This window comes from Cupressus sempervirens, chromosome 9 (genome assembly GCF_028749045.1).
Source record: "Cupressus sempervirens isolate cs-2001-9-10 chromosome 9, ASM2874904v1, whole genome shotgun sequence".
Classification (NCBI taxonomy): domain Eukaryota; kingdom Viridiplantae; phylum Streptophyta; class Pinopsida; order Cupressales; family Cupressaceae; genus Cupressus; species Cupressus sempervirens.
In genome coordinates, this window is record NC_143126.1 from 103,166,924 (window position 1) to 103,180,758 (window position 13,835).

Genomic DNA, 13,835 nt, shown 5'->3' on the forward strand with positions numbered 1-13,835 from the left:
AGTTATTTAATTAAATGAGAAGCCATTCCTAATTAATTAAATGAAGTTATTTAATTAAATAAGAAAAGTGTCTCTAATTAGTTAAAGATTATTTAATTAAATAGAAAAAGTAATTATGAGAGCATATCTCATTTTATTAAATTAAATATCTCAACAAAATCTCTCTTCAATTCAAAAAGGGAAATTTCCAGTTCACTATTGATCCAAAATGAGTTAAATCAGTTAACTCCTTTTTCTACTCAAATTGAATCTGTTAACTCCTTATTTTGCCCAAATTAAATCTGTTAACTCTCTTTAATTTGAAAATCCCCCTTTATGACTGAACTTCCCCTTTAATCCTGACCGTTGATTGAAATTGATCTCAACAGTTGATGAATTCCAGGAAAGTCTATTTAAGAGACCCTCATCTATTTATTTTGAAAGGTTGAATGAGAATTTGCATCGAATTGTTGCTGGAATTCATACACATATTTTCTCATGTTCTGTAGTGCCTACCCTCATTCACATCTTTTCTGGACATTGTTGTTATTATCAGACTATGATGGACTAGTTTTATGTTGATGGATTAGTGGTATTGTTTTGACACTATCAGAGATTATGTTTTGGATTTAGAGGTTATGAGATGAGATCATTTAGACTTTACTTTTCATGCATAGATGATGATCATTATATTATTTTCAGTTACTATTGATGATTAGTTTATGATTATTATCTCATGTGTTTTATTATGGATACTTACCCCATACTTGCATGTGTATGATGTGTGTGTTTTCTTATTGTGTGGAATTTTTTATGTGGTTAAGGAAGGGAGTCGTAGTCACCTACTTAGTCGAGATCTACATGATGCACGACTTCCTGCCATTGTCTATTTAGCTTAGCATATGATTGTAATGTATGTATATGTATGATTTTTTTTTAGGTTGCAGATACTGGGTATCGACTTCCCTGAATTGCCAGGATTAGCGTACCCTATTATACTATCTCAATGAGAAGAGAAGGGAGATAAATTTTCAAGTCCAAATCTCAAACCCTTAAACCAATTGTCCTAGTGAGGTAGGACAAGTATTTGGATATTTTACCCATCAAATGTTTCGGATGACATAATTCGTGATTTTTAACCCTTTAGACTGATTTTGAGTGATTTGCTCTATGATGGGTTTTCATGTTTTATCTTGGAAGTCTATGGTGAATTTTCTATTAATTAAGTCTTAATAAATATATTTAATTAATAAATTAATTATTTGAAAAAATTAATGTAAAATATCATGTTATTTGATATTTTGATTATAATTAATTGAATGGGATTTAATTGAAGAAAATGAATTAAATAAAAGAAAATTAGAAATTAAAATTTACAATAATAATAAAATAATAATAAAGTAATAAATAAATAATAATAATAAAAGTTATAAAAATTAAAATGAAATTTATAAATATCTAAATGGAAATTATATAAAAAGTGAATTGGAGTTATAAGCTTGCATGGGAGTTAGAGCACTTCTCTACTTCTCATGTGTCAACAACACGGAGGTTAGTGCATCAATTAAGCACATGGTGTCTACAACCCTATGGCTCATCTTGAAGGTTGGAAAAGACCCATGCTTAGTTGGTGACACCTTTCAGCTGTTTCTAGAAACATTCTAGATGTTTCCTGAAAGCTCTTTATATTCAGGCATTCATAGAAGCTTAGACATAGCGTTGGAAGAGAAATTGGAGCATTGTAGGACTCGAGAATTCTGAAGAAGGGAGAAGCTTGCTCTGCGAATTTTTTGAGGAAGAGCGGTTTAGTATTAGAATCCAAGTAGATTCTTGTGATTTTAATTATGCTATTTTCGCATCACACATTCCCTGTCTTCTTCGTGTCTTCCATATGTCTTCTGAGAAGTTTCATATTTATATGCATTCTCAATATGGGTAGATTAATTTATTGGAAAATTTTATATGCATTCTATAATGCAAATATTTGATTCTTAAATTGTAGATATAATCTTTGTGAAAAAAAAAAAATACTTAGTTATATATTCAGATCAGCATACATATACATATATATATATATATATATATATATATATATATATATATATATATATATATATATATATATGTATATTTATATATAATACGCCGAATGAACGATTGATAAATCGCAGTGGAGAAATTTAATAAATCGCATTGCGATTCATATTGCATGAATCAATGTATCTAATGAAATATCGTGGGCACGGATTGTACCCATGCTTGCGAAAGGCAGAGACCTATCGTCACAAGTCTGCGGCAACAGGGGTACTACGTACCCGCTGTCGGTGAAGTGTCTGCGACCGTAGGTACTGCGTACCGCAACAAGTGTTTGGGGGGGTAAATTAATGTTAATGTAATGCAAAAAATAATGTTTATGTTAAAACGTTTATAAACAATCGATTCTCATTGCTACATAATATGGTGTCAATCGAAATTGTTAAATCGATTTTATGAAAAGGTATTAACTATTTATATATTTACATATATATATATATATATATGTAATATGTAAACATGTTATTTATAAATTTAAGTTATTATTATTTGATAAATGACTTATATTGAAGGTTTATTTTCATAAAGGTGACTCTTTAATAACTTTCAACTATTTAATAATTTAATTGTTTTAAATTATTAAATAAAGAATTGATAGTTTGGTGGGGAATGTATCAAACAAATATTATTAATTGGAAAATGCATTTTTTTTAGTTCTAATAAGGAAAACTTTTATCCAAAAACAATATATGTGTTCCTCCATTCAAACTTGGAAACTAAAACTGAGATCTCTACATTTTGTAAACTTGGTATAACTAAAACACCAAAACATGTGTTTGCATTGTGTATTCTTTAAGCTATTGTTTTGGGTTTTGGGTTGGCTAGTGTTGACCAGTATAGGACGTCTACCAGAGGCTTGGGGGTTATGTGATTGTGGTGACATGATAGTGTTTTAATCTCGATCTTTATAAACCCAACCATGGTTATGTGATGGAATGCTCTATGTATTGGTTGTGATTACTGATTGTTATAGTTGAGATTTTTATGTATGAGACACTTGACTTAACCATTATTTTGGTCATCGATCAGTTATCCTTGGTTATTTTCTAGTCTCCATGATGGGACTATAATGTGGATTTATTTTTGATGATTTCATGTTGTGACATGTTTGACTCAATCATTTTTGGAGTCTTCGATCAGTATGATTGAGATATATATTTTGGTTATTGAGAACCATTGGATATTTGATTATCAGTGATACTTCAGTTGCCAATAGAGAGCTGTTGTGTTCATGATTTTCTATGGATGATAGCTCATGGATATTTGATGCTTTTTATGCATATTTGATGATTTTATTATGGATTATCTTTTGTGATTTTGAGATTTATAATTCCATGAGCATTACGGTAGGATATCTGCATGTAGTGACGGGAAGTGGCTTGCAATGGGGGCTGGGGCCCTAAGAGGCTGCTAGGGTAACTCATTGTAAGTTGGATTAATAAGTGATAACATTCACACCTAATACTAATTGAATAAACCTAAAAAGATAAGTGTTTTGTTCTCGCCCATGCCTTGAGTGCTTCTACAGGATAGGATGGGAGTAGTGAGACGCATGGTTGCGACCTTGCATTTCGTAGTATGCCTCGTCAGTATGAGAGGATACTAGTGGCCGTATGAAATCAGTATGGACCTATGGAGTTTAGCTAACTGCCAGGGTAACTTGTACGTGATAATTGTGATGACACTTTTTCGCTTGCATAGTAGGTTCCTACATGTCATTGTGTGCCTCTGGGATTAGATGTCAAATTTTGTGTTGGAACCTTTGAGTTAGTATACTTTTAGGATTCCTGGACTTATAAAGATATGTGCTATGTGAATTTGATAGTCTATTTGGGACTTGAGGTTATCTCCTTAGCATGGTGGGAGTGGACCACTTAGGTACCACGCGGTCAGCTGGTAGTGTATTTTCCACTCTTATCATTTTGAGATTCATTGAGATATCATGGCTGATGCATCCTTCATGATAATGGATATGTATCATTTTTCATTGATGATTAGCATATGTTAGATGATGTTATCTTATGCTTTTATTTGCATGTTAGATTACTTCTACATATGATGTTGTATTTATTAGGAGTGATATTCCTACTATGTAATATCAATGATCTCTTCGGTGATTTGGAATGTTACACACGGAGGGATGGCTAGAATTCACGATGGTCTAATGATGCTATTAACGGTTGGGAGAAGCCGTGCACTTCATTTATTATGTTTGATCTTTATGATGGATGTATATGACTTCTATGATGATGTATCATATGTATCATGTGATTATCTCTACTTTGATGTATCATGGATTAGAATAGGATGATGTACCTAATTCTATGTATGTATATTCTTTTGAGCTTGTCATACCCTGTGACATGTACAGTGGATGATTGAGTATTTGAAATGTTATGTATAAAGATTGGACTTATCATTATTATTTCATGTGGATGTTGTACTAAATGGATTCATGTATGTAATTCAACGTTAAGGGATCTTAAAGAATGTAATCTATTATTTATGTTATGTTTATTTTCAAATGGACATTACGATTGCTTCCGTTATTGTGCATTAGTTATATGTGGTATTTGCTTTCAAAAAAAAAAAAATGCTACTAAACTTAGTGAAATTCTAGGTTAATTCTTTGGATCCCTTGGTGGGGCATTACATTTGGTATCAAAGCCTGAGTTTCTACATTGAGAGCTCTGGGTACTTTGAAATAACTAGAACTTTGAACTATTAAGTGTAACTTTCCAAACTTGATCTAGGTGAATTGTTACTTGAATATTTTTCATACTTCAACACTTAGTTTCAAAATTGGAAATTTTACATAAACCTAGACATAGAACTAAACTTAGTGCCTTGTACTATTGTAGGATGGTATTTGGGACTAAGTCTTCTGTTAGAGGCCGTGGTAGAGGTTGTGGTCGTGGCAAAACTATCAGTGTCCATGAGTCTTCCCATGAGGGATCGACTCATGTAGAGAGTAGGGAAGAGCACTCTAGTAGGCAGCAGGAAGAGAGCCGTAGAGAGGATCAAGCTGAGTCTGAAGAGGTCGGTTTGAGATAGATGATGTAGACTATTCTAGAACGTCTACCTCCTGTTCAAGAATAGCCTAAAGTGCATCAGACAGAACAAGAGCATAGACCCAAATCAAGAAGTCCTCGGAAGGATCGTCAGAGGTCCATCATGTCCACTCAGATGAAGGATCTTTCAAGATCCAAGGTTAAGCCTTTCAATGGGCAAGGTTCTGGTTATGTGGCCAAGCAGTGGCTTATTTCCCTCGATAGGATTTTTGCCATGTAGGAGTTTGACAACAATGTTAAGGCAAGATTTGCAATCACTAATTTAGAGAATTTTGGGGCCACTTTGTGGATGATAGAGGAGAAGAAGTTGGGAATCGATATGAGTAGTGTTACATGGGAGTTATTCCTAGAGAGTTTTTGTGAACGATTCTTACCAGAGGAATGGAAATAGCAAAGGGCTGATGAATTTCATAATCAAAGACAGTACACTTTGTCAGTGACTGAGTATGAGCATAAGTTTTATGAGCTTATGTCTTTTTTAGGGTTCAGTGAAAATTCAGCTCAGTTGACACAACATTTTATGAGGGGATTGAATAACCGTATTATTGGGAGAGTTAAGATATTTGAGCCAAAAATTCTCAAGGATGCAGTGCATCAAGCTATCCTTGTTGAGCAAAGTGTCAACCTTGGTCAAGGTAGTTTTGTAGGAGCGCCAGCAGTATCAGGATCTAAAAGCAACTACAATTCAGGTGGTAACAAGAAGTTTTTTTTCTCTAAGGGGAAATAGTATTAGCAACAGTCTCAGCAGACACAGCAACAGAAGGGCTCAAATTCTCAAGCTCAAGGTGGTGGAAAAGGTTCTAACACCAAGAACAACTACAATGCACAATGCAATAAATAGAATCAAACCAATTAGCCAGCTCAGAGTGTAATGCCCCGCCAAGAGATCCAAAGAATTTCACTAAGTTTACCTAACAATTTTTTTTTGAAACATGAAAGTAACACCATTCATAACATTCGTGGAAGCAATAGTAACAATGCAAGTGAAAATAACATAACATAACAGATTATATTCTTTAAATATCCCTTAATGTTGAATTACTTCTAATCATAACTTATTCATCTAACATTACATCCTTAACAATGAAATAACAAGGATACATCCAATGTACTTAAACAATATACAAGTGTCCTTTTAGATTGCTCAATCATCCACTATACATGACATATGGTATGAAAAGATTAAAAGAATAAACATCCATGTAAATAAAGTACATCATCATGCAATATTAATTCATGACATAATAAAACCATAACAATACATGGTACATCATCATCATAAAGATATAAACATCCATCTTAAAAGATAGCCACATATCACCATCATAAATAACTAAGTGCATGGTTCCTCCCAACCGTAAATAGCATCATTAGACCATCGTGGATCCTAGCCATCCCTCCGTGCATAACATTCCAAAGCACCAAAGAGATCATCGGCTATTAACATAGTAGCAATGTCACTCCTAAAAAAATCCTACTAACATGCAAAGTAAAGCATAATAAATCATCAACGAACATATGCAAATCATCAATGTAAGGAACATACCAGAAAATATATCCATCATAGGGTATATTATCTATCATATGTCCCAAGAATAGAATGAAGATAAATACCAACTAAGAATACTCCAGCCACGGTGTCTCAATGGATCTCGAATGATAAGAGTGGAAAATACACTACCACCCGACCACGTGGAACCTAAGTGGTGCACTCCCACCATACTGAGGAGATAATCTCAAGTCCCAAACAGGTTATCATAACCACAAAGCAAAAATCTCTATAGTCCAACAATCTTAAAAGTATACTACTCAAAGGTTCCAACACACACAAAATTGACATCTAATTCCCAGAGGCACACAATGACATGTAGGAAACCTACTATGCAAGCGAGAAAGTGTCATCGCATTTATCTCGTACAAGTTACCCTGGCAGTTAGCTAAACTCCATGGGTCCATACAGATCTCATGTGGCCACTAGTATCCTCTCATACTGATGAGGCATACTACGGAATGCAAGGTCGCAACCATGCATCTCACTACTCCCATCCTAGCCTGTACAAGTGCTCAAGACATGGGCGAGAACCAAAACAATTATCTTTTTAGGTTCATTTAATCCCCATTTAGTGTGTAAATGTTATCACTTATTAACCAAACTTACAATGAGTTACTCTGGCAGCCACTTAGGGCCCCAACCCCCATTGGAAACCACTTCCTGACACTACAAGTAGATTACCTACCCTAATGCTCATGGAATCATAAATCACCACAGTCCTGTACAAGCGACTGTAAAGAAAATCCAAAAGATAATCCATAAAAAGAATCATCAAATATCCACAATATAAGCATCAAATATCCATAATAAGAATCGTCAAATCACCAAGATAAGAATCATCAAATCTCCATGAGCATCTGAAAAGCATCCATAGAAAATCATGACCACAACAGTTCTCTATTGGCAACTAAAGGCATCACTGATAATCATAAGTATCAATTGGTTCTCAATAACAAAAATAAATCATCACATCCATTGGTTCTCAACAAGCAACCAAGAATATCTCAAAATCATATTGATCGAAGACTCCAAAATGGTTGAGTCAAACATGTTACAACACGACATCATCAAGAAATAAATCCACATTTTAGTCCCATCATGGTGACTAAAAAATAATCCAAGGATAATTGATCGATGACTCAAAAAAATGATTAGCTCAGGTATCTCATACACATACATCTCAGCTTCACACATGAAGACTGATGAACAAATACAAACAGTTCATAGAGCACACAATCACATAACCATGGTTGGGCTTATAAAGATCGAGACCAAATAAGATCAACATGCCAACACATCTCATAACCCCTGAGCCTCTGGTAACAACCTAGGACTGGTCAACACTAGTCAACCCAAAAACCCAAAACAAGAAGCATATAGAATACACGATGTAAACACATGTTTTGGTTTTGCTATAATCTCATAGTTGAATAATGTGTGAAGTTTCATTTTCCATTTTCAAGTGTAGGGGTTTTAGTTTTCATTTTCAAGTATACTACAAGTGTCTAAGTTTCATCATTTGACTTACAAGTCAACCCAATTGTTCCCCGATAGCATTATCCTTCCATTATTGAGAATTACATTCTAAGAATAACTTAAGGATAAACATTTACTCATTAAATTGATCATCATTGACTTTTAATTAAATTGTTCTCTTTATTTAACTAAGATCCATATTAAAATTCATCATCTCTTCTTATCGTTACTTCAACTTTTCACATAAAATAAGGATCATTAATCGTTAAATTATAAGAGAACCAATTATCATTCTTCGAATAAGATATCTTAACTTAATTAGAATGATCAATTAAATCCATCAATTAACATAGGCACACCATCTATAACCTATCATCATTCTAAGAGTTCTTAATTAAGACTAAATTAAATATTATCAAAATTTAAGCCTTTCATTTAATCGTTATCATCATTGACAATCATATAATATCTAAAGTCATAATTCAAGTCATAAGACTTATCAACCTCAATATAGATAATTTACAATCTCGTCAAAAGATTTATATTAATTAAATCTCCATTACTTAATTTAATTTAAATCTAATTAACTCTCATTAATTGATTTAATTAATAATTACATAATTATAGCAATGTTCTAATTAATATCAGTTGACTAAAATTCTGTAAGTTAAAAGTCAACTATAATTCAATACTCAAATGATCCTATTAATAATTCAATAATAATAATTTGTTAATTATCTAATAACAAGCTATATTGAGAATCTTATTAATAAATCTATAATGACCACATTTGTCACTCTACAACAATGTTCACATTTATATTTTAATAATAACAAGTTATAATAAATCTCTAATACCAAGTATTATTATCTCAAATAAGTTTCTCCTATGTACGTTGATTCAGTTAATTGATACTCCTCCAAATTATTAACCAATTCAATTTGATTAATATCTTTTACAATACTTCAATCATTAAATAATTTTTTTTAGATTAACTCTGATCATATTAATTGATAACTATTTAAACTATTTAAACTATTATTTATTAATAGTTTGTTAGACTCAACAAATATTAATAAATAATAAACTCATCAAAAATATTATTAATCGATCTAAAGAACTTTACATAAACTTCATTAGCTAACTCTTAATACCATTAAGGTATATCAATAATTTAGTTAATAATATATAATGTATTAATAACACCATAGTTATTCAAATTGTAACAATTTTATAATAGTGACTGCATGTCAATTAAATCTTAATCCATTATCATTAAAGTCTCTTCACTTAAAAACATAATATAAAATTACCATCTCTAAATTATTTAATATATATTAAATAGTATTTAATATATATTATAAAATATATAAACTATATTAAAATATTTTTTTCTTTTAATTTTCTCTCATTTAAAAATCCATTTACTTAGATTGACTAATAATTAATTACACTTCTTCTACTATTAACTAATTTTAATTAAATTTGATTTAATTAGATTAGATAATAAACCATATAACACTAATGCATATTAATAAGATTCTAATAAGGAAAGATTACAATAATATCTTTAATTCATTCCACGCTTTGATATATTATTTTTGTGAAGTTTAAGATTAAAGAACTCTTAGTTATGAGAAAATGGAAAAATATCTGTCATTGAATAAAATAGTCTCAGTACGATGGCCATATCTCCCCAATGAACTGTTGGATCAGGCTGAAATTTAAATATGTTGGAGAGGGCCAAGTTGCGCCAATTCTGACTGAAGCGATCGAATAAATTCGATCATGATAAAAAGTTATCAATGACTGAGTTCGGGTCTATATTTGTGATGAATTATGAATTTCTTCTTAAAATAATTGTTCTCTATATTTAACCATAAAAGGGTTTGTTCATGCACATCTAAAAATATAATTGAGAGAAATATTACATCTAATCATTCGAATTCTCACCATAAATTTTTTTTTTTAATTCCAAATCTTGTCTTTCTAATTTAATATGAATACGAACCCAAACCTAATTAAAATCTAATTATTTCTCCTTAATTGGATTTAGAATTTTTCTATTATTTTCCTCTCAACCAAATAGCATATCTAGATTCCAATTTATATCATAGAGAAGATTTAGACACATATAACAAACATGATGAAGATAGGAAGAGAAATAGTGCAAAGAGAATATGCGATTATCACAAGTGCACTTGGACACTGATGCTAATCCGTCATGCCTCAGAAGTCCATAGAAAATCCCTTCCTTCTCTATCATTCGCAATTTCTCCAAGATCTAGCCAATCGAATCCTCCAAGTGACTAGAAGAGCTAGAAGAAGCATAGAAGCATATAGAAAATATATGTGCATATAGAAATATATGAGCATGAAGAAGCATATGAGAATATAAGCTTGAAGCTTCCATTTTTAGCTTGAAGCTTGTAGCTTCCATTAAGCTTGTAGCTTGTAGCTTCCATTAAGCTTCCATAAGGCTTGTCCAAACACACTAGGAGAGCTTCAATTTAAAGGCCTCTAAGATGCATCTAGAGTGTCTCTAGAAACAACTAGAAGATAAGCATGACAACCAAGCATGGGTCTTCTCCAACCTTCTAGATAAGTCTTAAGGTTGTAGATACCATGTGCTCAAATAAAATGCTAACTCCTAAGTATAGACAACTAGTGCATTCTTAGAGTGCTAACCCCTGTGTTGTCTACATGACAACTCTCGAGAATTTGCCAACTCCTATGTGAGAAAATATTAAAATAATACACATTAATTAATATAATATTTAATTTACTCTTCCCAATTTAATTTATTTATTTATTAAATCTCATGCACTAACTTTAATAATTCCACTTTTCAATCTTAATATATTTATATTTTAATCACATGAGATTTAGAATCTTTTCATAATTTAAAATATATTTTTCACTTTTAAATTTCATTTTCCAAAACTTAATTGCTAAAATATTTATTAGCTTTAATAATAATATTATTTAGTCATTTAATAAAAATGAACTCCAAATATATTATTATTAAAATAAATATTGTCACATTCCAAATTTAATATTATAACTTTTATTTTCAAATTTAATTATTTTATTTAATTAATTTGTCAATTAATTAAATAAAATAAATATTAAAATATCATATTAATTTTCCATTTAAATTAAACCATTAATTGAATCTTTTAATTAGGCTTAATTAATAGAAAATACATCAAAGACTCTCAAGGTAAAGATATGAAAACTCATCATAGCCAAAATACATACAAAATCAAACTAAGGGTTTATATCATGAATTACATTATCCAACGTATTCGGAGGGTACTCAACTCAGATACTTGTCCTAATTTTTCAATTAGAACAAATGGCTTAAAGGGTTGGGATTTGGACTTGAGAATTTATCTCCCCTCTCTTATCATTGAGATAGTGTGATAGGGTACGCTCATCCTGGCAATTCAGGGAAGTCAATACCCGGTACCTACAACCTGCATAAAAACCATGCATGTACAAGCACAATATATACTAAACTAAACAATCAATGGTAGGAAGTGGTGCATCATGTAGATGCCGACTAAGCAGGTGACTATGACTCCCTTCCTTAACCACAACAGACACACCATACAAAAGCAAACACGCAAAGCAAACACGCACACACCATACACATGCAAGTATGGGGTAAGTATCCATAATAAAACACATATGATAATAAACCATCTAACTAATCATCATTAATAACTGAAAGCAATGTAATAATCATCATCAATAATTACGAACACTAAAAATAATCATCATACATACATGAAATGTAAAGTCTAAGTGATCTCATCACATAATAAACTAAATCCATAGTAGAATATCTGATAATCTCAAAACAATGCCAACGACATAGAATTAGCTCTAAAAGAGTTCAACAATGTTAGCACAAATGCAAACTAGGAGTAGGCAGTACACAGAGTAGCCAGTCTTTTGTGAGCAGGAACAGTCGTCAGCAATCTAATGTACCACCAATGGGAAGAGGTTCCGACAAAAATATGGAATGTTTTTCATGTGGTCAGATTGGTCATTATGCAACTCAGTGTCCTTAGCAAGCACCTCAGTTCTCAGGACCTAGACCTACAGTTTCAGAGCCTATAGTGGGTGATGCAGGTAGAGCTCATAGAGTTTTTGCAGCAGTTGATTAGCATCAAGTAGATCATCAAGGAATAGTGGTTGAGACCATAGGTGCTATTAGAGGTATATCTCTTTTAGTATTGTTTGATTCAGGAGCTACAGATTCATTTATTTCACCATCTATAGTTTCTAAGTGTAAGTTGGATGCGATGAAGCAAGATCGTGGTTGGCAAGTGGAACTAGCCTCAGGCATTAAGGTTTCCACAGAATCTGTAGTTCATAAGTGTAGGCTTAGCTTAGGAAGCTTTGATACGGTAGTGAATCTTCGAGTCATACCCCTTGGTTCCTACGATGTGGTTCTAGGCATGGACTGGCTTGGATCTCATAGAGCCAGTATAGATTGCAGGAAGAAGATTATTATGTGCCAAGATGACAAAGGGAATGATCTGATTCCTGGAGTGGAGCCTATCTCTAAAGCTCCTTATCGCATGACTACTCAGGAATTGGGTGAGCTACGTTTTTAGCTAGAGGAACTTCTAGCCAAACGGAGCATTCGACCTAGTGTATCACCATGGGGAGCTCTAGTGCTCTTTGTGAAGAAGAAAGATGGTTCTTTGTGCCTTTGTATTGACTATAGATAGTTGAATAAGGTGACTATTAAGAACATGTATCCTTTACCTAGGATTGATGACTTATTCGATCAGATCAAGGGAGCTACAGTATTTTCCAAGATTGACCTTAAGTCAGGATACCACCAACTTCACATTAAGGAAGCAGATATTCACAAGACTGCTTTTTGAACTCATTATGGGCATTATGAGTTCACAGTGGTACCTTTTGGATTGCCTAATGTTCCATCGGTTTTCATGAGTTTGATGAATGGTGTGTTCTGATCTTATCTAGATAGGTTTGTACTCGTGTTTCTTGATGACATATTGGTATATTCTAGGACTCAAAAGGAGCCTGAGGAACACTTGCGGTTGGTATTGCAGTGTTTGAGAGACAATCAGCTTTATGCTAATGCACCTAAGTGCGAATTCTTCAAAACAGAGATTTAGTATTTAGGGCATGTTATTTCAGGTGATGATATTTCAGTGGATCCTGCAAAGATTCAAGTGATAATAGATTGGCCTACACCGACTAATGTGTCCAGAATTTGTAGCTTCATGGGTTTAGCCAGTTATTATCGTAGATTTGTCCAGAACTTCTCTAAGATAGCACATCCTATCACTTATCTTCAAAGGAAAGGAAAGAAGTTCGTATGGACAGAAAAATACGAGGAATCTTTTTAGAAGCTCAAAGAACTTTTCACCAATGCACCGATTCTAGTTGTACCTGATCTAGAAGGTGATTTCATGGTATGTAAAGATGCTTCTCTTGAAGGGATTGGGGCAATTTTGATGCAAAATGGACGGGTGATTGCGTATGAATCATGCAAGCTTAAGGATCATGAGTTAAATTATCCTACGCATGATCTTGAGTTAGCAGTAGTAGTTCATGCTTTGACAAGGTGGAGACATTTCTTGTTGGGGCACAAATTTGAGCTACATAGCGATCAT